Raw genomic sequence first — 24,481 nt, 5'->3', positions numbered from 1 at the left:
TCAGCATTCTTTTCATTCCATATAATTTCAAAATTGGATGCTAAATTTATTGCCTGTCTTGACTCCTGAGATAATATGTGTCTCGGATTTAGTCTCCCTGCTCATGCTATTCTTGATCCCACGCTGCCAAAAAAACCCAGTCATTTATCAAATCACCCCTTTCCTATTCATTTTACTAGCCTAAATCAGTTCCCATTTTAAGTCATCTCAGACTCTATTGATCGTTTTATTGAGATAGACCCGGAGAGAGCCCTCTCCTGTTCTGGTAGGGCTAGCTACGAGACTGAGCTTGGTTTGATGTTGCCTTGAACCTCGCCTTCATTTAGCCTGAGGCAAATTCGAGCGCTAACACCACCAATATACTACTTCACTACCACTATGATCTACTTCAGATATGGATTCTAATTCCCTTCCATGGAATTGTAATCTTTCCCTTTCACCGAGAATATAGATGATCTGAATCTTTGATGTATCTATTCACCAAAATTTTAGAGATATATACCAGAAATTGCCTCTGTTACTACACATATGAAAATCACAGATACCGATGAGGTTCTATCCCTAGACCTCCTCATTGTCCTTACCCTTATCCAAATTTTTCACTGTGAATAGACATTTGAAATAGTTCATTGTAACTTCCCTCCAAAACTATATAAGGATCCGAAATTGTGAACTGTGTTTTATGTGAAGTGTTTCCACCCTATTTATAACGATTGACCCATATATATTATGATGTCATGAGCACCAAATGGATGTGTGTTCTTGAGTGATTTGACATGAGCCATTATATCACCTTGTAGGCCCACATAGGAAGCGAAATATTGTGATTATCTTTTGGAGGGATTTTTAGATGTGAATGTCCATTATAGAAATTAATGTTAAGTATATCTTAATTGAAATCATGGAATAATTCCATAATTTCATATAAGAGTTTAAAGTCTAGGATTTTTTTCCTCATTTATTTACTGAGGAAGATGTATAATTCTTATCTATTTTAAAAATAGTTCAATATTGTAGGTTTTAACCCTATACAAAATTACTTGTAACAAATACAACAAAAACATTAAATATACAATTTCAAGAACATAAAAATATGCACAAAGATTTATGGTCAAACCCAAAACTCAGAAACCAGATTGAATTCATTATATTCCTTTCAAAGATACAATCCATTATATACATAGCAAAACATTCCTAAACCCCAATCCATTAACCCTATATTATAGCATAACCATAGTTCCCTTGACCACAAAATAAATTGAGAAAACGAGGTTGAATTTTCATTATATTCATTTCAAATATACAATCCATTATATACATACCAAAACATTCAGAAACCCCAATCCATTAACCCTATATTATAACATAACCATAGTTCACTTGACCACACAATGATTAACAAACACGATATGCAAGAAAAGGAATTGGAAAAAAAATTGCTGTTAAAATATTTTGATTTATAGTAAAAACAAGATTTGTATTGCTTCCATACTCATATTTTTATTTAAAAAAATTATGGACATATATCTAGAGAAATTAGGTGTTTTTACTAATTGCATATACTTGAAAATTTCAGGCAAACTCGTATAATGATCCATTTAATGAATCACCATGATTTGTAGAGTTGGTAATTAATTTGGGGAAAATTATTATATCACCAAAAAAAAAATTAGTGGTCTTTAGTCTATCATAATTATTCCACAATCAAGCGAATAGACCACCACTCTTTCTAAGAACATACAAGTATGATTTTACAGAAAACATAGACTCTAAAATATAGTACTTTCTTTTTTTTTCACCATAGCACATCAAGAAAATTTGTTTTTGTCTCATAAGCTAATCCAATTAACCCCCATAAAATGTTAATTAGAAATAATGAATAGGGTTTAGGGAGAACTAGGGTTAGTGCAAATTTTTATACGTCACATGATATTCACTTATTGTTCAAATCCCATATCCCTTCGGGCTACAAATACTAATAACATATCACAAAAATATTGTTTCCAAATCAAAGCTTGAGTTGAACTTTATACAAAAAAAATAACTAATAGCAGAGAGGCGAAGTCATCTATGTTTCACTAAAGTCCTTCCCTTTAGGTTTCAAACCACAACAAGATTAATAACCTTTTAGATTTCTCCCATCGTTTGGCTTAAGTTAGTGTGGATAGTGAAAACCATACTCTAGTAGTTAATGTTAGTATTGACATAAATTAATTCCTTATCAAATTCTTTGAGATACTATTGAAAATTAATTTTGGTTAGTGCATATCCTAGTGCAAAGCAATGAGAAGTTTACATACATCAAGCATATTTTCCCATTAATAGTATAAGAAGCTAATATAACAATTTTCAAGGATTCATATAAATATAATCATAAATGAGATGTTGTAATATGCAAGGTAAATAGTGCTCATAAGGGGCCTTATGTTCCCCGTCAATACAATTGACATCAACCCTATCATTTCTCATACTTCTCTAAGATTCAGTTTTTTTTTGTTTTTTGTTTTTGTATACATCTTAAATATTTATTATTCCAAATTTTTAGATGAAAGAATATGTATAGGAATGACATTTATCAAATCTAATGTTCAATATGTTCTAATTCCTTATCAATGGAGAAACATATGAAATATCATGGCATGATAAATGGTCCACATCTTCTAGTTGTGGTGGTCTTCACGTCTAGTAGGTTATAATACCCCCGCACAAATATAAATCCTTAATATGTTCAAGAACACAACCTCCAATGGAATATCGCCATCTCCCCAAAAGGTTATAATGTCATAAGGAATAATTCACTCCCTTGGCTATAGTATCAAAACACTTCGAATGGGCTAATGTAGGACAGTGTGGCTTGCTAACTAGTGAATGACTCTAATGATAAATTAGTAACTTCATACAAATGCACCCCCCTACAAGGTTAGAATGTTCATAAGAACTCTACCCATTTTTGCCATGGTACTACCACATCCCTAGTAGTGGAAATTTTGTAGTTCCTCCAGAATTTAAAAATGTCACCTTCCATGTGCTACAATGTCTCTTAAATTCAAATCAATGCACCTCCCCATGGGTTTGTAGTCTAGTAAAATCCTACACCATGCACTGGTTCAGGTATGCATACCTCCATTAAAATAAGGTGTGATATGGTCCAATATCTTCAAGCAACAAATACTTTCATATTTTCATTAAATATTTTTAAATAAATAAGAAGACAATAACTAATATACTCAAAGACATTCTATAATTATCAAAGTAATTTGAGAATAATGTATTAAATATTTCCATGAATTGTCATAAATGATCTCTTGTTCATGGAATAGCATTGAATAATGTTATCAAATAATATCGTTCAATATATCATCTCATCGATAAAAATCATTGAATAACCATCTAACAACCCCTGTTAAAAATCCATGTAATAAAGTTAATAAAAGAAAAATTATGCCAGGGTCATGGGACATGTATTCCAAACTTAATGTTGGACGAAAACATAGTGATGGGGATAGGTGTCAACTTGCGTATCTCTCCCTGATTACACCCGAAGCACAATGAGTGAATAAGGCAGATTGCACTTACCAGTGCGGCCATATTTCAGATTTTTTTCAGGAAGAAAAAGCAAGATAGTCTTATATTCATATAAGAAGATTACATAATTCTAGATGCATATGCAGAAACGTGGACAAAGCCACTTACAACAATACTCCATAAGAAGTATCCAGAAATACCCTTAGACGGGGCATCAAATAAAGGTATAAACCCCAACTAATCTGCATAGCAGTGCCCAATATAAACCCCAAAAGGCCAATATTGCACAGACCTGAAGAGGCAACCTCTATTACAAGAAAAACAACATAATAGTGCAGAGGTGCAAGAGATGGCACCAATGCACCATGCAGGCAAGCTTCAGAGGATAGAAAAAGAGAACATAAAGCACTAGATCTGTTCACCCAATGCAAAAGGAGAGGCACAAAAAGAGGAATAGAGCAGCAAAGGTAGCCACTCCTTCCCGAATCAGACAAAAAACAGAGGTTCAGATTTATTAAAAGAAGATTCTGTTTATTAATTTCAGATTTATTAAAAGAAATATTAAAAGAAAATTTTGTTTATTAATTTCAGATTTATTAAAGAAAGATTTTGTTTATTGCTGCTATATTTTAGATTTATTAAAAGAAGATTTTGTTTATTATTTTAAGATGATTTATTAAAAGAAGATTTTTTTTTATTATTTTCAGACGATTTATTAAAAGAAGATTTGTTTATTGCGATCATATTTCAGATTTATTAAAAGAATAAGCCATGGTGTAAAAATATTAACCTCTCCCAAAATATTGAACTTCTCTCAAAAACTTCTGAGTCTGGTTAATTCATCTCTTTCTCACAAAACATTTATAATTAACTTTTAATTCGAAATAAAATAATAGAAAATATATTTTTATTCATTTAGTCTACAAAATATTCAGATTCTAACAACTTTGAATTCGAAATAAAATAACAAAAATATATAGTACTCATTTACTATACCTAGTAAGATAGGATCGTGTTTCAGAAGAAATAATACATATCATAAATGTTTCTTTATTCACTCGAATAATGAGTGAACGAATGTTTCCAGTTTATTTAATCAGGGGAAGATTGTAGTTACCATTGAGGCCATATCGATCATGAGGTTTCGGATTATGGGAAAACTCTCTGCAAATTTTACGTTACCCGTCATACTTTTCAACTTGCATATCTCTCCCAGATCACAGTCTCAAACATTTATTTATTCATTCCAATAATAATAATGAGTGAATGAATGTTTCAGATGTGATCAAGGGCAGATTGCAGTTGTCAACGATCATGGGAAAACTCTCTGAAATTCCCCATTATCCGTCATACTTTTCAACTCGCATATCTCTCCCAGATCACAGTCTCAAACATTTATTTATTCATTCCAATAATAATAATGAGTGAATGAATGTATCAGGTGCAGATTGCAATTGTCGACGATCATGGGAAAACTCTCTTCAAATTCCCCGTTACCTGTCATACTTTTCAACTCGCATATCTCTCCCAGATCACAGTCTCAAACATTTATTTATTGATTCCAATAATAATAATGAGTGAATGAATGTTTCAGATGTGATCAGGCAGATTACAGTTGTCGACAATCATGGGAAAACTCACTGCAAATTCCTCGTTACCCGTCATACTTTTCAACTCGCATATCTCTCCCTGATCACAGTCTTAAACATTTATTTATTCATTCCAATAATAAAAAGGGAGCCGCTGTCGTAGTGGTAGTCCCTGCTGGGGTTGAGAAACTCCAATTGTTTGAGTTGCCACGAAGAATAAAATTAATGTTTCAAGCATTTACATCATATAAAAGAAACGTTAACCATGTATCCTGCCAGTACGCCGCCATCGTCCTTTCCCGCCCATGCTCCAAAGATGAAGATGGCTAGTTTCCCATATGTTGAGACCAAGATCCAATCTGTGAGGCCACATCCATATGCATTGCAGAATGCAAACACAGGTGCCACTGTGTATGCCACCAAAACAAAGTACCATTTCAGAGGATGAAAAATCTGTGGAATTACTCCCATGGATATAGCAGCAAGGGCCACATACACAGCTCCAGCCACCCATAGGGGTATGTTGTCTTTCATAAACATCTCATTCCGCCACTGCTCATCGTAGCATCCCCTGGTGTCTCATGCCCATCACTGTTAACCACTGGAAGACCATTGCGGTTCCTCCTTTCTTTCCTTTGACTATAGAGATTGGTCCCACTGATGACCATGATTTTGAAGAAATTGTAGAGTCCATCGCCCAATATGAGAGCAATGGACACAAAGACCCTGTAACCTTGAAGGCCCTGCATACTGGTGTCAGCAGCAGTGTACCATTCGCGCTTGTGGTTATGTATAAGAGGCCACATGAGACCCCAAGAGATGACTGCTCCAAATATATGGACAAGTTTACCAAGTGAGGACAGATCATCCCAGCTCCTATATATGTCGAGCTGAAGTCGAAGAAAAACCTGCAATACGCCTAACATCAAAATTGTAAGTAATAAAAGAAATCAGTGGATTTTAGCATATATTCAAAATTTGCTATAAATATAATTTCAGTCATCCTTATTTTGATTATCAATTTTGGGAATCAGACTGACATAAGTGACATTAATTTCTAGATATTTCTCCAAAGTTAAGTCAAATAAGCAAGTTTTTAAAGGTTTAGGTAATTTTCATCAAAAAACCGTTGAAGTTAAAAGATTTTGAGAATATACTAAAATCTGTACAAATAACAAATAAATCAAACAAAACCATGTTCCAGCCTCCTTGGCCTCTTTCATTAATCTTCTCAAATGAAAACCTAAACCTCACTAACCTAAACCTCACTAATGTTTATATATTCTAAAATATTTCCCATATCTGCAATCCAAATAAAGATGTCCACAAAAACAAACTAAATATATAATAGCTTTCTTCACTATGTTGAGATTTTTCTGTTTTAGTCAAAATAGGCAAAATCCCAGTGTGTGACAACAATGGAAAATCTGTTGCTGGATTATCTCCAGGTTGTTGGGAGAGATTTAATGCATCCTAAATTTGATGTGAGAAGCAGTTAGATTCTCCTTGCTATAAAATAGGCAGTCATATGGATAGCTGGGTGTAATGTGAAAGTTTCATTGATGTAATCTCCTGTTTGATTAATGAGAATTGTCGATGCCTTAGTTTGGTGGACGTAGCCCAGAATGGTTGGGTGAACCACGTTAAAAGCTGTGTCCTTGTGCATGATTTTAATTGCTGTGTGTTTATTTAATTTAGCTATGTATCTCTCCAACAATTGGTATCAGAGCATGTTGGAGGCAAGATTGGATTTGCTGCCTGGAGGTGCTGCCTGGAGGCGCTGCGTGGTGTCTCTGCGTGCGTAGATAGCCATCCCGAACGGTGGAGCACAAAGGCGCTGGAGGGAGCTGTGTATAGCGTGCGTGGAGTTCATTGTTGTTGCTGCGTGGAGCACTGGAGGATTGCATGCTGGAGGCGTTTGGGTGCTGTTGCTGCGTAGGAATTGAGCGCATAATTGAATTCTGTGCGTGGATTCTTATAATGCATTCAAAGGTATGCGCATTCAAAAACATTGATTCATAGTTAAAACGGTGCGGATGTACATTTAAAAACAGCGTGGTTTTGTTTTTGGTGCTGCGTGGGTATATATATATCAAACAACGTTGATATATATTTGAAAAACAGCGTGAATATCCATTGAAAAACGGCGTGGATATTCTGTTTTTTTTAAACCAGCGTGGATATGTGTGTTAAACCAGCGTGGATATATGTTTTACCAACGGCGTGGATATATGTTGTTTAAAACGGCGAATTGCAGTTTTGTTTTTTGGTGTACCGACAGTCTTATTTTTTTATGTTTTGGGATTGGCGCGGGATTTAAGGAAACAGTAGCGCCAACCTCCTGAATTAGCGCGAATATTATATTATTAAAGTGCGCCAATGCGCTAATGTGCCAATAGGCGCGTATATTAGTAGAATTCTCGCGCCAATTTGACATTCCTTATAGCGTTTTTCAAGTGGCGCGGTTCTTGTGTTGATCAGCAAGCGCCAATTTGATTTACATGTTTTTTAAAATGAGATTAAATGTAAACTGAGGCACAGGCATTTATTGAGATTCAATTTTGTTTTTTATTAAATTGAAATTGGAGATTCTTTGTTTTTTAGACGAGATGGCCAAAACTCAAAGTGCCCGTTTTGAAATAGAGAAATTTAATGGGAAAAATAATTTCGAGATCTGGAAGGTAAAGATGCACGATCTACTAGTTCAACAAGGTGTGGCGAAAGCACTGTTGGGGAAAAACAAAAGGCCTCCTTCCATGACGGAGGATGAATGGGATGAGATGGATGATAGAGCTCTGAGCGCAATTCGGTTATGTCTGGCGGACGATGTTCTATTCAACATTGTGTCAGAGAAAACCGCCGCAGACCTGTGGTCGAAGCTTGAGAAGCTCTATATGACGAAATCTTTGACAAATCGGATTCTCCTGAAACGACAGCTTTACGGTTTGCGGATGAAAGAAGGTACCTCGATTACTGATCACCTGAATGTTTTTAATACCTTACTGGTGCAATTAGATAGTCTAGATGTGAAATTTGATTCAGAGGATAAGGCAATAACTCTATTGTGTTCATTGCCCGAATCCTGGGATCACTTTGTTACTTCCATAAGCTTTAGTACATCAGACATCCTTGAGTTTGACGATGTTGTTGGAGCCTTGTTGGCTGAGGAGACGAGGAAGAGGTCGAATGCAGACACCTCTACATCAGAGGTAATGATGGCCAGAGGTCGCTCACGAGAGAGACACTCCGAGGGAAAGCATAGCGACTCTCGCTCAAAGTCCAAAGGAAAGAAGCCAAAGGTGAAGTGTTGGCATTGTGGCAAGGCTGGAAATCTGAAAAAGGATTGCTGGAAGCGAAAGCAGGCAGCTAAAGAAGGCTCTTCGACAAAAAAGAAGGAAGCCAACACCACAGATACAGGTTCAGTATCTGGTTCAGGTATGAGCGATGAGGTATTGTCTATTAATATTTCAAAATATGATCAACATTGGTTGTTAGATTCCGGGGCATCTAACCACATGTGTATTCATAAAGATTGGTTTAAAACATATGGATCAGTTGATGATGGATTCGTGTACATGGGTAATGATGTCACTTGCAGTATTATTGGAATAGGAAGTATACAACTGCAAATGTTAGATGGCACAACCAAATTGTTAACTGATGTGAGACATGTACCAGATCTAAGAAAAAATCTAATTTCATTAGGAGCACTGGATACGAATGGATATAAAACTGTAATTCAAGGTGGAGTTATGAAAATCTATAAAGGTATCTTACTAGTGATGAAGGCTAAGAAGATAGGAAATCTTTTTCAATTAGAAGGTAGAACTGGGTCAGATCATGTGTCGCTGTCTGAACAGGACAGTAGTTCCATTCGCCTATGGCATCAAAGGTTGGGCCATATGATCGAACGAGGGTTGAAAATTTTGGCTGACCGCAAGTTACTTCCTAATCTAAGATCTGGAAAGTTAGATTTCTGTAAACATTGCTTGTTTCGAAAACAAAGTAAACAAAAGTTTAAAATAGGCAAACATACTAGTAAAGGGATACTTGATTATATTCATTCAGATGTTTGGGGTCCAGCCCCTACAGCGTCATTTGGTGGCTCGTGATATTTTGTGTCGTTTATTGATGACTTTTCTCGGAAAGTATGGGTCTACATGTTGAAAAAGAAGTCTGATGTTTTTACAGTTTTCAAGCAGTTTAGAGCATTGGTAGAAAACAGCACTGGTAGAACTATAAAATGTTTAAGAACTGACAATGGTGGTGAGTTTACTTCCAAGGAGTTTGACAGCTATTGCAAGGATGGAGGGATCGAGGGACATAAGACCACGGTTTATACTCCTCAGCAAAATGGAGTTGTTGAATGCATGAACAAGACTCTTCTAGAGAGAGCAAGGTGTATACTGAGTAATGCCGGGTTGCAGAAGGAGTTGTGGACGGAAGCGGTGGCAACAACTTGTTATGTGATAAACCGATCTCCATCAACAGCGATAGGCTGCAAGGTTCCGCAAGAGGTATGGAAAGGACACCCTTGTGACTATTCTAAACTCAGAGTGTTTGGTTGTGATGCATATGCTCTAGTGCCTAAACATCAGCGAACTAAACTAGATCCGAAATCGAAAAGGTATGTCTTTGTTGGGTATGGTGATGGAACAAAGGGATTTAGATTGTGGGATCCTACTACCCGCAAAATCATCATCAACAGAGATGTAAAGTTTGATGAATCCTCTCTTGTACAGTTAGATGTAAATAGTAGATTGAAACAGGATGATGTATCTGATTTCCAGCATATTCAGTTTGACAGCATTTCTAATGACAGTCGTAACGACCATAGTTCAAATTCTAGTCATGAACATGTTTCAGAATAAGATTATGAACAGGGTTCAGATGGAGGTCATGAACAGGTCTCAGATGGCGATCATGAAGAAGTTCCTACAGATGATAGACAGCCAATTGTGGAAGCACCAAAAACATTCTTAAGGAGGTCTACAAGGATCAAACGCCCTCCGAGAAGGTATGATGATCATGTTACTTCAGTTGCTTTGATCGCTAATGATGATGAACCTTTGTGTTATCAGGAAGCTGTAGAAGGTTCAAATAGTGACAAGTGGAAAGCAACCATGAAGGAAGAAATGATGGCCTTAGGTAAGAATGGCACATGGGATCTGGTTGAACTTCCCAAAGGCAGGAAAACTGTGGGATGCAAGTGGGTGTTCAAGGTGAAACGGGGTGTGAATGATACGGAAGATAGGTACAAAGCGAGACTGGTTGCAAAAGGGTTTTCTAAAAAAGCTGGCATAGATTTTCATGAGATATTTTCACCAGTGGTTAAAATTGTTTCAATTAGAATTGTGTTAGCATTAGTGGCTTTGTTAGATTTAGAGTTGCAGCAATTAGATGTTAAGACTGCATTTCTACATGGAGACTTAGATGAGGAAATATATATGGAACAACTGGAAGGGTTTGTTCAGCATCGCAATAAGAAATTTTTCTGTAGGCTCAAAAAGTCATTATATGGTCTGAAGCAGTCACCTCGGCAGTGGTATAAGAAGTTTGATTCTTTCATGTTGAGTCAGAAATATGTAAGAAGTGAATATGATCATTGTGTTTACTTTAAGCAGTTAAATAATGGCATGTTCATTATCTTAGTGTTGTATGTTGATGATATGCTTTTAGCAAGCAAAAGCATTGAAGAAATCAACAGGTTGAAGACTCAGATGGCAAGGACGTTTGATATGAAAGATCTAGGAGCGGCAAGATAGATTTTGGGCATGGAGATTTTCAGAGACGGGAGTAATGGTAAGCTGTGGCTATCACAACAAAAGTATATTGAGAAAATACTTTTGAGATTTGGTATGAATAATGTGAAGCCTGTGTCAGTCCCTTTAGCTTCCCATTTCAAGCTTTCTTCCAGTTTATGTCCTAATACAGATGAAGAAAAGGATTATATGTCTCGAATTCCATATGCAAATGTAGTAGGATGTTTGATGTATGCGATGGTGTGTACGCAACCAGATATTTCACATGCAGTTGGGGTTGTCAGCAGGTACATGGCAAATCCTAGTAAAGAGCATTGGTCAGTAGTAAAATGGGTGCTTCGGTATATGAGAGGCACAAGTAGTTATTGTATTACTTACAATAAAAGTAGTGAATCTGTTTGCGGATATGTTGATTCTGATTTTGCAGGTGACTTGGATAAGAGAAGGTCAACTTCAGGGTATGTCTTTACTCTTGCAGGTGGAGCTATTAGCTGGATGTCAAAGATACATAACATTGTTGCTTTATCCACTACTGAAGTAGAATATATTGCTGCTTCACATGCTTGCAAAGAGGCGGTTTGGTTGAAAGGATTGCTTGGTGAGTTTGGTAGGTTACAGGACAACATCAGGTTACTTTGTGACAGTCAAAGTGCAATACATTTGGCTAAGAATCCGGCCTATCATAGTAAATCAAAGCATATTCCAATCAAGTATCATTTTGTAAGACAGGTTATCACTGAAAGGGGAGTTTCTCTTGAAAAGGTGCATACAAAGGAAAACTGTGCAGACATGTTCACGAAACCAGTTTTGTTAGAGAAGCTACGTTGGTGTTTGGCTTCTATTGTCTTGCAGAAAAGATGAAAATAATAAACAAACTGGGCATCAGGCTAATTGTTGTCAAGGTGGAGATTGTTGAGATTTTTCTGTTTTAGTCAAAATAGGCAAAATCCCAGTGTGTGACAACAATGGAAAATCTGTTGCTGGATTATCTCCAGGTTGTTGGGAGAGATTTAATGCATCCTAAATTTGATGTGAGAAGTAGTTAGATTCTCCTGGCTATAAAATAGGTAGTCATATGGATAGCTGGGTGTAATGTGAGAGTTTCATTGATGTAATCTCCTGTTTGATTAATGAGAATTGCCGATGCCTTAGTTTGGTGGATGTAGCCCAGAATGGTTGGGTGAACCACGTTAAAAGTTGTGTCCCTGTGCATGATTCTAATTGCTGTGTGTTTATTTAATTTAGCTGTGTATCTCTCCAACACGCTAATTAAATTGGGTAACCAAACAAATAAACTCTCATCAACCCATTCAATATAAGTCAACGAAAGCGATATCCAACCCAAATACATACCTCTGATCCCGAGCTCCTAATCCAAAAGTAGGAAACTACTGAAAGCCACAATCATCTCCAGTTGTGAAAAACTACTGAAAGAAACCCTAGAGAAAACTCGACGTGAAGAATTTTCCAAGAGACCTGACTTGTTTCCTGCGATATTTGAGGGCAACAGAGGGTAAGAAGAAAAATTCATTGATACTTAAAAGTGGGGATGAACTAGGCTGTGAATGTATCCATTTGATCAAGTTCAAACATTTGTAATGTTTCGTTAGTTATACTATTCTGCCATTACATTAGCATTACCTAGCTAGCTTGTCTCCCCGAGGAGTGTGGAATCCATTTATTAGAATAGCTGTTGTTGTACCACTTGGATAGGTGGGCTTATAATCTATCACAATTATCTAATAAGAAGCCAAGAAGAAAGCCAAAAAAATTGAAATACACATTCACTGCAATAAATACCAAAATAATAACAATCATAAAATTTCCAAATCAAAACTACACTCATTCTTAGTAATCCAAGTTTCATTACCTTCCGAAGTGGTACCACAGTGAAAAGTCCTACAAAACTCACGACAAAAAGAAAACCAATAATCCAACTAAGACTTGTCTTTGACATTCTTTGCAGTATTCCCAGGGGTAGTTATATCTGCCTTTTCATAGATCTTTCTGCTCATACCCAACAAATATGATCCAAATTCCCCTACCATTATACCCAACTTAGAAAACAAAAATGGAATAATAATTCATGATGAAAAGTTTCAGAGTCATCCATACATACCGTTGAATGCAATCCCATAACAAGCCACCACACAGGTTTGAATCACGGTATTCTCTTGTCTGGTGAATGGAGTCTTCAACAACCCGATCTTGTCGAGGAATTTGGTCCATATTTTGATGAAAAAGAATCCCAACAATCCGGCAGAAACATTGAGAGAAGGGATGATTCCGGTGGTGAGGTTCAATTTCATGACAATTATACAAAACATAATACCCAGCACCATGCTCACAAACATTGCTCTGAATGTGATCTGTTCTGACCAAGGAGGCACCTTATTCTCGTCAAAGATTTTCTCTATGCTTAGCTCTTTCTGTTCAATCTTAATTGACGTTACATCGTTGTCTTCCCAGTTAGCATCGCCAGATCTTATTTCTTTACCATTCTTCGCATGATAAACTCTTGTTGTTTTGTTCTAACGATCAAGGTTGTTGACTAGACCTTGTAGCCATCAATTCCTCCTCTGCTTGGTGATGCATTTGATCAAACCGTGCAGTAATTATAGGCTTCAGAGATGTCCTTAGAGAGTGCTCCAGAACGCATCTCCGGCACTTGCACTTGAAACCCCAGTACTTGCACCTGGCTTGGCCCTGCACTTGAAACCCAAGTACTCTGTCCCTGGTGCGAATTGATTTACTCGACAGAAATGAAAGAGAATGCAAAACCTGTAATGGATGTAGAGATGTACCTTTGCAAAGGACACTTGGAGTGCATGCAGAGATGTCACATACAAAGTCATAATAAATCACCACGTTTTATGTTGTGCGCCCACAAATTTACCATTTGTCTAACTCTTTGGGCCCACTACCCTACAACTTGTCTCACATGCGATAGCTCAAACTACAAGATGGAAAACCTGTCTTGCCTTTATCCTGGTTAGAATTCTAATTCCTTAACCAACCTCGCTAGAGTGCAAGAATATTGCCATATTACTCTAGCTTTCATTACGATAATCCACCACATGCACTTCTCTTATTGAATCTACTCTCAACACTGCATGCACTGCAGCTCTACCTGCCTTTACAGGTGTTGGCTAGTTGAATTGTTTATGAATTAAACATTCAAGTACCACATTAATTGTCAACCAGGGAAAGTCTTTTTATTTCAAAGGCTACTGCGTACTGTATGTACTTAAAGTCTAAAAGCATCGAAAAGTTGTAGTATATGTAATTCTTACGCTATGTCATTACAGTACTTGTTAAGATGAAAGCAATTAATTAAAACTATGAATCTGGAAAGCAAAATAATGGATGCTCTGTTGGCAGAGGATCAGGACCCTATCCTCCAGATGGGGACGTTCAGCACCTGCCCCTGTAATCAGATTTACTAACGCACACTGCACTCTCATTCACCGGTGAGAAACAAACTCAAGTGATTAATGAAACAGAGTACTACCAAAACAAAGAATACCAGAGGTAATGCTATCAAATCCAAACAGAGTACCAGAAAGAAATTACTGCACACTTACACACTTGACAAGAAAGTAAATGGGTGAATCTTGTGAGGAAGGTGGGCCCAGTCCCTCTCACAAGATTCCCCAGGAAAATGAAGACGGGATTAAGTGCTCAAAACAGTATTATATTCATCTGCCAAGAAGATTAAATACAATAGAGTTCAGACTTGCTGATGTTCTCAGAATCTCGATTACAAACTGACCGTAGACACCGACTCCCTCTTGTTTCATGTAGATGTCTCCTCTTTATAGAGGAGACATCTATTACAATAGAGTATTACAGCCTATTCAGTTAACCCATCTTGTCAAAAATAAGCAATTCAGAGTGCTGTTACAACAGTATGATAATACATTCTTTTCTTGAGCTTTAGCTGTTACACAACGGGTAACTGACTTTGACCGTCTTCTCGGGATCTTCATATTCCTTCGCCATTTCCCCATGCTTGTTCATGCTGACTGTGTTCTTCTTTCTTTAGACTTCCGCTTGATTATGCCACGTCAAGATTCTTTAGATAGCTGCCATCTGTTGTTCGTGGCTGTTACAAAATAGCTTGCTTTAGGTAATTGCTGTTGCTGACTGTAGCAACTATGGAGTTGCTACTTCTGGTGTTGCAGCAACTGCGTAGTTGCTGTTTCTGGTGTTGCAGCAACTGCGTAGTTGCTGTTTTTGGTGTTACAGCAACTATACATTATAACTCCTGCAAGCTTAAGACGATTATTTGACAATTTAGTCAGCGTTTCCAAGGATAAGAATAAAGATATTCACGAATATGAAATAAACAATTAAACATAGATATGCGGAAGGTTACTTCATACCTTGGGGTTAATATGTCATTATAAAATAAAAGCTTTCAACTTGTGACTGCAAAAGGGTAATAATACGGCAAAAGATTGCATGTCCCCATGCAATGTCTACTCTGAGTCTGAGTCGGAGAACTGGGACGAACAATGCAGATTACTAAGACAATAACTGTAGGGAGTAACATCAAACTTGTCTCTGAAACCACAAACAACTCGTATATGTTTCCATACTGCTGCCTCTTCTCTGTTAGAAAGCCCAAACTGACCCTTATACTGATCACCCGACAACCATAAAAGAGGGAACTTGAATTTGTAACCTATCCAGTTCTCAGCACAATGTTGCATGCATTCAGCATACCAAGGTACCCTTGATAATGCTACTTGCAGATTTGATGGGTTATACGGGTGATATTCTTTCCTTTCTGCGGGGCAGTTATCCCAAAATAGCTTATTTGCTTTCACAGCCAATAATGCTTTGGTCTTTACATACTGCTGACAGTCTGTTAGGACCTCTGTTCGCAGTCTCATAACATGATCCTTCATATCATCATTGTCTATCATTTTTAAGTGTTGTAAAATGAAAGTGGCAGCGTTCTGTGGTTCAGACCGAATCCACAAAAGGCAATTCTGTTCATTTTGGAGGCCTGAGACATAGGCATTTTTCCAGGTAAGCTGATTCGCCAAAAAGGAGATGAACGCTCTCAATTGTATGTCACCTACTACAGGTGTCATATTCATGTTTCTTTCTTCAGAAACAGCTTCATTATGGAGGTACAATTCACATAGCAGATTTTGGTCGCTCTTGGGTGCCTCTACAAAAGTCTTCATAAACTGATCTGCTATGACCACTTGATGAGGCCTCCCCTCTTTGATGGCCTTCAGCTGAATAAATGCAAGCCTTTCCCTTAAGAATGTGGCATAGTTGAAGGAGGGTTTCCTTGTGGCGAGCATCCTTTGGCATAACTCAAACATCAGGGACATCCTGTGTTTCAGTTCCTTAATTTCTTTATACTGGGCCCTGCACTGTTCCAGTGCTTCCCAGTTCCTATAAGCATGGTCAAACCAGGTCCCTTTCTGTTGTTCAAATGCTTTGCCTTGAGACTGGTGATATTCTCTCCACCATATGCGTTTCAATTCCTGAAAAACTTTCTATTTCTACACATGCATGACTAACAGTGGGAAGCTCTGTTTGCATACAGGCATCAACCAGAGTGGGCTGAGATGATCCAGCATCTCTCTCTTCATCTTTGACCAGAGCTTCTTCCTCCTGTTGGGCTAATTCATTGTTCTCCAGATTGATTTTGGTGGTCCGGGATGAATCTGTATCTTTTTCCTTTTCTTCCATGATAGTCTGGGTAGGCCGGGGTGAGTCCTTGTTTTCTTCTTCCTTTTCTTCCTGCATAGCGTCGGGAAGCTCCTTTGTTTGTTCCTGTGCAGCCTCTGAGGAACTTACTGGTTCTTGTGTGTCAGTAAGTTCTTGATCTTGTGCAGCTTCAGGTGAACTTACTGGTTCTTGTGTGTCAGTAAGTTCCTGGTCTTGGTCTTGCATGTTCTCTGGATGACCTGTTGGTTCTTGTGTATCAACAGGTCTCACCGACTGCATTTCTTCTAAGGATCCTGTTGGTTCTTGTGTAACAACAGGCTTCTCTATCTGCACTTCCTCTGAAACAGGTTCTTCTGTCTGCACATCCTTTAAAGCTCCTGTTGGTTCTTGTGTAACAACAGGGCTTTCTGACTGTGCTTTTTCTACAGATCCTGTTGGTTCTTGTGTAACAACAGGTCTTTCTGATTGTGAAATTTTTATTTCAGCATCAGCAGACTCCTTTGTTTCATTTTCAGCCTCGGGGGCTTCCTTTATTGGTTCTTGCACTAACCTATATCCTGCCTGAGCATATATCTCACCACAACTTGTACACAGATATTTGATATCTTTGCTTTTCTCTGCTGCCGACACTGCTCTTGCTAAAACATGCAGGCTGAATTCTTCTTGATATGATTCCCTGATTCTTATTATCTCTTCCTGGTAATCCTGAATCTGAGCTTTCAGAAACTCAATTTCTTCTTGCAGGGCGGGTATAGTAGGTTGATCCTGTGAGACAGTAGATTCCAGTGGAGGCAGAGGTTCTGCTACGTCAATTTGATCAATATTTCCCACAGGTGGTTCTTGTGTGTCACCTGGGGTAGTGGCTGGTTCTTGTGTTGCAGCCACTTGCTCACTATCATTCTGGGTGTCGGCAGCTGGTTCTTGTGTATCAACTGTCTTAAGATATGATGCCACGAAGCTATGAACGCTCTGCATCTCAGCCTCTGTGGGTGAGGGAGAAGGGTTTCGAGAAGTGGCTAGAGTGCGGGGTTTTAAAGCAATGGATGGTGGGCTGGAGGAATCAGGGGGTCCAACTACTGCCGATTTTCTTTTTGGTAAAAAGGCAGGGAATTGAGGTGTTTTTCTCTTCCTGCTGGCTCTTGAGGTCGGAACAGTAGTCGGGGTGGTGGGTGCTTTGGTTGAAACCCTCGTTCTTCTTCTTTTTACTGGGGTTTTCTTTGCCTGCTGCATTTTTCTTTTAAGCTGCGTAATTGGGATATTATCGTCGGAATTATCAGTAGAGATACTAAGTATGGGGGCGGGAGAATTGGTTCTTTTGGGAGACACAGTTAATTCCGCTACTGCTTGTTCATTTTCTGTAACATGCAGAGGTGTTTGCTGGGGTTGTTCGGGAATATGCTCTGTCTGCTGAGGGTTTTTCGAAGGGGTTTGCTCAGGGGTGTCGTCCGTTTGTTGAGGAGGCTCCTGGTCTCGCTGAGGTGTGTCCTCAGCTTGACGAGGAGTTTCCTCTTCTTGATGAGGACTACCCTGCACAGGCTGTGGAATTCTTTCCTCTGGATGGGGATTAATGGGGGGTGGAGGGATGTTCAGAGGAAGAGCTCTGTTAATCAGCAGTTGGATTAGGCGATGGTGTTTTAGGGAGAGGGCTGGATTCTTCGCTTTCATAGCATATCGTGCCATATTTTTAAGACAACCCAGCAAATAATATGGCATGTTCAATAATTGACCATTTCTTAAGTGATTTAACAGAACGAAGTCGTGCTAGTAGATTACCTGGTAAAGACCTTCACATGTCAGATACTGCTTGACGAATTCAACGACTCTTGGCCATGGTTGAGGTAACGACCGCAATGCTACACCTCTGCCCTTTGTTTCTACTTCCTCGCCCGGACGAAGAAAGTCTTGCTGCGCGTTCAGAATCAAGTGCTTCCTGCTGAACCACCTTGTACCAGTGGCTGGGAGTCCGGTGACTTCGGCGATGAATTCTTCCGTAACCGGAACTTGAATTCCTTGGACGACAGAGAATCCTTCTGTCAAATTGCATGTGAATTCCAGGACTTGCTGTTCGTCAAAGTCCGGAAGTCTCCTGAAATATTCTATCCATCCAGCTTGCAGGAAAATTTGGTAAATTTCCGGAAAGAGCTCCAGAACTGCTGTCGTGCCTGGTTCATGAGTGATAAGGGTTCCTCCCATGGCTGTTGTCTCGGTAAATCTTCAGAATTCGGGGCCGAGCTACCGATTTCAACTCAGAGTATACATCACAAATGGTAACATGCTGTAGTTTTTACATACAACCGGGAGAATTAAGGGTGGCAGTGGTTGGCGTGGTTTACCATTATGGAAATTGCTTTGGTAACCCCCCCCCTTCCTACGTGTGAATGATATGATTGGGAAATGCAATCATTTGGTGGACCTATCAGCCTTTTTCCGCTTATCTTATTATTTAATGCTTATTCATAAATGTGCGTACCTTCATCCTTTACCTTTTTGGATCGCTGCGTCAAAAAGTCTTTTCTCGTCTGCTGTCAAATTATAATCATTACCGCGGATCTGAAAGCACGGGAATATGGGTGATTTATAATGATAATGACGGGAAGTGATGGTGAGGTACTGTAATCATCACGAAAGGTGGTATATTTCGTGTGGAAAGGATATTTCGGATCAGGAAGCGTTGTCGTGGCACCGAGATTGGTGTTGCAGCAACAGAGAATTACCGTTGAGGCAACCGGGATTAGGGGGAAACGTTTGTAAAGACGGGGAATGTGCTGGAATAATGGAACTTGTGTTACAGCAACAGGAATAATGTTGAGACAACGGGAAGTGGTGTTGCAGCAACGGGGATAATGCCACAGCGACATGGTGTTGCAGCCACGGGAAATGGTGTTGCAGCAACAGGAAATGGTGTTGCAGCAACAGGAAATGGTGTTGCATCAACAGGAAATGGTGTTGCAGCAACAGGAAATGGTGTTGCAGCAACAGGAAATGGTGTTGCAGCAACAGGAAATGGTGTTGCATCAAGAGGAAATGGTGTTGCAGCAACAGGAAATGGTGTTGCAGCAACAGGAAATGATGTTGCAGCAACAGGAATTCGGAGTCCGCCCAGTAATTCCTTTTGAACCCTTTGCTCTCAGCTACTTCCCATGCTACATCTGCAAAATCTCGAAATATAATATTGCAATCCTTGGCAGGATTTATTAGTTCCTAAAAAAAAAATGTCTAATCCTAAAAATTACATAAATAATAGAAATTCAAGTGCTCTGAGGGACAGCAAGTTCCCCTGGAAAAGAATACTGTTTTATTGCCATGCAAGTGGCTTTAAAGTCATCTTTGGAAACCGGCCGCTGATACAACCGAAGTCGGTAGCCATTCACTAACAGTGGTGTTCTGCTTCCATCGATTGTTAATAGTCTAACTGTTCCATTTGGGAAAACAGTATCCACTTCGTACGATCCCAGCCATCTTTTTCTCAGCTTCCCTTGAAAGTTCTCGAAACGTGAGTCATAAAGAAGAGCCCAGTTACCTTTCTGGAACTACTTTTGCTTAATGGTTCTGTCATGCCATCTGCTCCTTTGTTGCTGTATCATAGTTGTTTGGTGAACGGCATCCAGTCTTTTCTCGTCCAGTTCCTGCAACTGCTGCAACCTGGCTGTCTGTGCATCAGTTAAATCAAGGTTAACAGCTAAGGCAGTTCTTAAGGTTATAATTTCAAATTCTACAGGAAAAATAGCATTCTTTCCAAAAACCAATTCATAGGGTGAAAATCCTGTTGTGTTCCTCCAAGTGGTTCTGTAGGCCCAAAGAGCCTCAGGCAAACGCTGAAACCAGTCCCTTCTATTCTCCTTTATTGTTTTTTTTAAGATAGCTTCTATGACCTTATTTGTGCTTTCCACCTGCCCATTTGCTTGGGGGTGGTACGGTGTGGTCATCTTATGCTTGATATGATATTTCTGAAGCGTATCTTTGAAACCGTGAGAATTAAAAGGAGGTCCTCCATCAGTGACTAATTCTCTGGGTAGTCCAAATCTAACAAAGATTTCTTCAAATAGGAATGTTAGTACTGCTTCTTCATTAGCTTTAATGAGTGCTTTGGCCTCTACCCATTTAGTCATGTAATCTGTGCATACTAAAATGTAAACTCTTTGATTGGATGGAGGATTAATGGGACCTACAAAATCTAATGCCCATTTCTCAAAGGGTTCGAGAGTTACCTGAGGGTTGAGTGGCATTTCATCCCTATGGTTGGGCTGGCCCATTCTTTGGCAGCTGTTACAAGCCTTCACATATTTTTTTGCATCTTTAAAAAGTGATGGCCAGTAATAACCCATTCTAAGTACCTTGTGAGCTGTTCTTTTATCTGCAAAATGTCCTCCACAAGGACCATCGTGACAAGCTTTAAATATGTCATAAATCTCATCTTCCCCAACGCATCTCCTGATTTCTTGATCTATTCCTGTATGGAACAGACACCCGCTTATCCAGCTGTACCTAGCACTTTGCTGAATGATCTTCCTTCTTTCCCTGTGTGATAGGTGTGATGGTAATTTTCCTGCAACTAGGTAATTAGCAATGTCTGCATACCAAGGTGAGTGAGCAGATACTGCAAATAGATACTCATCAGGAAAAGAATCATCTACTGGAACATTTTCATTGGTTTTTAAATGAGAAAGAAAATCAGCAACTACATTTTCTTTTCCTGGCCTATCTACGATTGTGATATCAAATTCCTGTAATAGTAATAACCACCTGGTGACTCGAGCATTAGTAATTGATTTATTCATTAAATACTTGATGGCCGAGTGGTCTGTATGCACAAAGGTAGTATAGCTAGTAATATAATGCCGAAATTTATTAATAGCATAAATAACTGCTAAAAATTCTTTCTCAGTTACTGTATAATTTAACTCAGCTGATGTCGTGTTTTTGCTAATGAAATAGATAGCATAGGGGAGATTGTTTTCTTCCTGACCCAGGACAGCTCCAATTGCCGTGTTTGAGGCATCAGAGGAAATGTGAAAGGGTAATGTCCAGTCGGGTCCTCTCAAAATAGGAGCTGTGGACAACTGATGCTTAAGTTTATTGAATGCAGTCTCACAGTCATCAGTCCACTTGAATTCAGCATTTTTCATTAATAACACAAACAAAGGAGAAGCTATTTTAGAAAAATCCTTAATAAATCTTCTGTAATATTCGGCATGTCCTAAAAAACTTCTCACCTCTGTTTGTGTTTTGGGGATAGGAAGGTTCTGAATCACTTGAATCTTAGCTGGGTCGACTTGGATTCCTAAAAATGAAATGAAATGACCTAATACAATGCCCTGGTTCATCATCATGTGGCACTTTTCAGTGCTTAAAGCGAGGTGTGCTTCAATACACCTCTTGAGTACTTTTTCAAGGTTTTGCAGGGCATCTTCAAAGGTCACTCCATAAGGAGTGAATTCGTCCATGAATATTTCTAATGAATCGTTTAACATATCAGAAAAGATTCCTATCACCGCTCTCTGAAATGTCGCTGGAGCATTACACAACCCAAATGGCAGTACTCTATAGGCAAAGGTTCCCCATGGGCTGGTAAATGTGGTTTTGTCCTGATCTTGGGGTGCAATCCTGATTTGGTTGTATCCACTAAACCCATCCAAGAATGAGAAGAATTTCTTACCTGCTAAGTTATCCAATACTTGATCAATAAAAGGTAAAGGGAAATGATCTTTTTGGGTTGCTTTATTTAATGCTCTATAGTCTACACATACTCACCATTTCCCATTCTTCTTTGGTACAATTACGAGTGGAGAAACCCACTCGCTGTCAGATATTGGATATATGAATCCTGCATTTAAAAGTTTTTGGAGTTCCTCCTTTACAATTTCTCTGAGGTTAGGGTTCATTCTTCGTTGGGGTTGACAGACTGGTCTGGATCCCTCCTTAATGTATATACGATGAGTACATAATTCAGGGGAGATTCCTTTCATGTCTGTGTAGTCCCATGCGAATGCCTCTTTGTTTGCTTGGAGTAACTTTATTAATTTCTACCTTTCATCATCAGTCAAATCAGGATTTATATTCAGCATTTTACCAGGCTCAATTTCAACTGTTGTGCTCTTGGAAGAGTTGCCTAATGCTGTCTGGCATAAGTTTTCATCATTCATATTCTACTGGGATTCAGGTTCTAGGATTGCAGCGAAGTGATTAGATGTTTCTGGATTAACCGAAGAGGGTTCAGAAATAAAACTGCTAATTAGTTCATCTTCGGTGGAATCTTTAAAGGTCAAAGCTTGCCCAATAGTTAATATCGGTTGGGTTTCCTCATCCTCATAGTCTACCCATATAGAGTTGTCATTGTTAATCATGGGAGTGGCATGGGGATAGAGGGTCAGCTGTTTAGTTTCTTGTCCATTGGAGATGGTCATTGATCCAGATCTACAGCTGATAAAAGCATCTGCTGTAGCCAACAAAGGTCTCCCTAGAATCAACGGATGACCCCCCAACTTTGTTTTGGTTTGTAAAACCACAAAGTCAACTGGGTAGTTCCAGGATTCTATAGAGATTATAAGGTCTTCAATGACCCCTTCAAGTTTGATAGTATAACGGTCAGCTAATTCTAAGATAGTAGGAGTTTCCCTGATAAAATTTTTCAGCTGGAGCAATTGAGCTGTTTCGAGAGTCATGATATTTATTGCAGCTCCTAAGTCTACTAAGACTTTAGAGATAAAGGTTTTTCCGACCTGGACTGTTACTGTAGGGTGACCAGGGTCACCATACTTGACAGGGTAATCTTTTTCAGTCATTAAGGCGGTTAATTCCCCCATCACATGAACTGTGAGGGGGTCCTTAGCCCTCCTTCCAGGTTTCTTTACACAGATGTCTCTAATAGTTCTAGCGTATATAGGAACATCCCTTAGTGCTTGCAATAATGGGATTTTGACATACAAGTTCTGTAACTCTCCTAAAAGATTGAAGGTAGGTTGTTCAGGTGTTTTAGTGAGAGCCAGTCTTTCAGGGAATGGTGGATCTACCGTTTGGTTGTTATTGTTAGGTGTTGTTTCTACTGTTTCAGTACTATGGTTAGCTGGTTTCTCTTTTCTAGTCTCTTCTTTGTCAGAGTCCGTGATATCATCTATAATAGGTTCAACTATTCTCCCTGAGCGAAGATGGATATCATTACATTGCAGGGGAGAAATATACTGATTTTGAATGTCAATAACTTGCAAGGCCTTATTATTATTCGGATTGGGGTTAGGTTGTACAGGTAGCTATGGTCTCATTGCCTGATTATTCGGAGGATTATTAGATGGTAAGGAAAGAGATTGTTGTTGTTGAGGAAAGGGTATCTGTTGGGCTGCCCAGTTTGGGTTCCATTGATTAAAGTATGGTTGCTGGGGGCCCAAGGATTCCACATAGTAGGGTCAGGAAAAGGGATATTTGGTTGCTGCATAAGTGGAAAGTTCATTGTGTTGAAGGGTGGGTATTGCATTTGATTCATGGGTGCGTAAAAAGGAGAATTATTATTCCAACGATTGAATGTTGTATTAGAGCTCGTACCTTGTCTCTGCAGCCATTTCCTCCTCTGAGTCATTAGGTACACCGCTTCAGCTTCTTCTTCAGTTGTCTGCAGTGCTGCTTTGATTCCAGGCAGAGAGGGGCATTGTTGTGTTTCATGATCCTTTTCGCAGATTGTGCATATAGGCATCCTATCCAGTGGGCATTCTCTAAGTGGATGTTTTTCTCTACATTTTGAACAGAAAATTGCCAGAGCAGCTTCTACTTCTGCCTGTTTCTTCTTGACCTGCAGAGCATCAATCTGTGAAGCAAAAGAACTTACCATTTCAGTTTTAAATTCTTCTAATAAGTTACCTATCTCAGCTCTTGTTGCTCCTCCACTGGCTGACTTCTGAACCCTTGAATACACATTATCTC

The 24,481-nt window shown here is 38.9% G+C and overlaps 1 pseudogene; it reads right to left on the bottom strand.

The window, feature by feature from the left end:
* Nucleotides 1–5,305: 5,305 nt before the first annotated feature.
* Nucleotides 5,306–16,591, bottom strand: LOC149234996 (putative metal-nicotianamine transporter YSL7; annotated as a pseudogene).
* Between the last annotated feature and the right edge of the window lie 7,890 nt (nt 16,592–24,481).

The sequence above is a fragment of the Pinus tabuliformis genome, chromosome 8 (assembly GCF_031772625.1).
Source record: "Pinus tabuliformis cultivar Carrire ecotype Pingquan chromosome 8, CPIR1, whole genome shotgun sequence".
In the NCBI taxonomy this organism is placed as follows: Eukaryota; Viridiplantae; Streptophyta; class Pinopsida; order Pinales; family Pinaceae; genus Pinus; species Pinus tabuliformis.
Note: the sequence above shows the minus strand (reverse complement) of the source record. Positions and strands in the feature narration are given on the sequence as shown.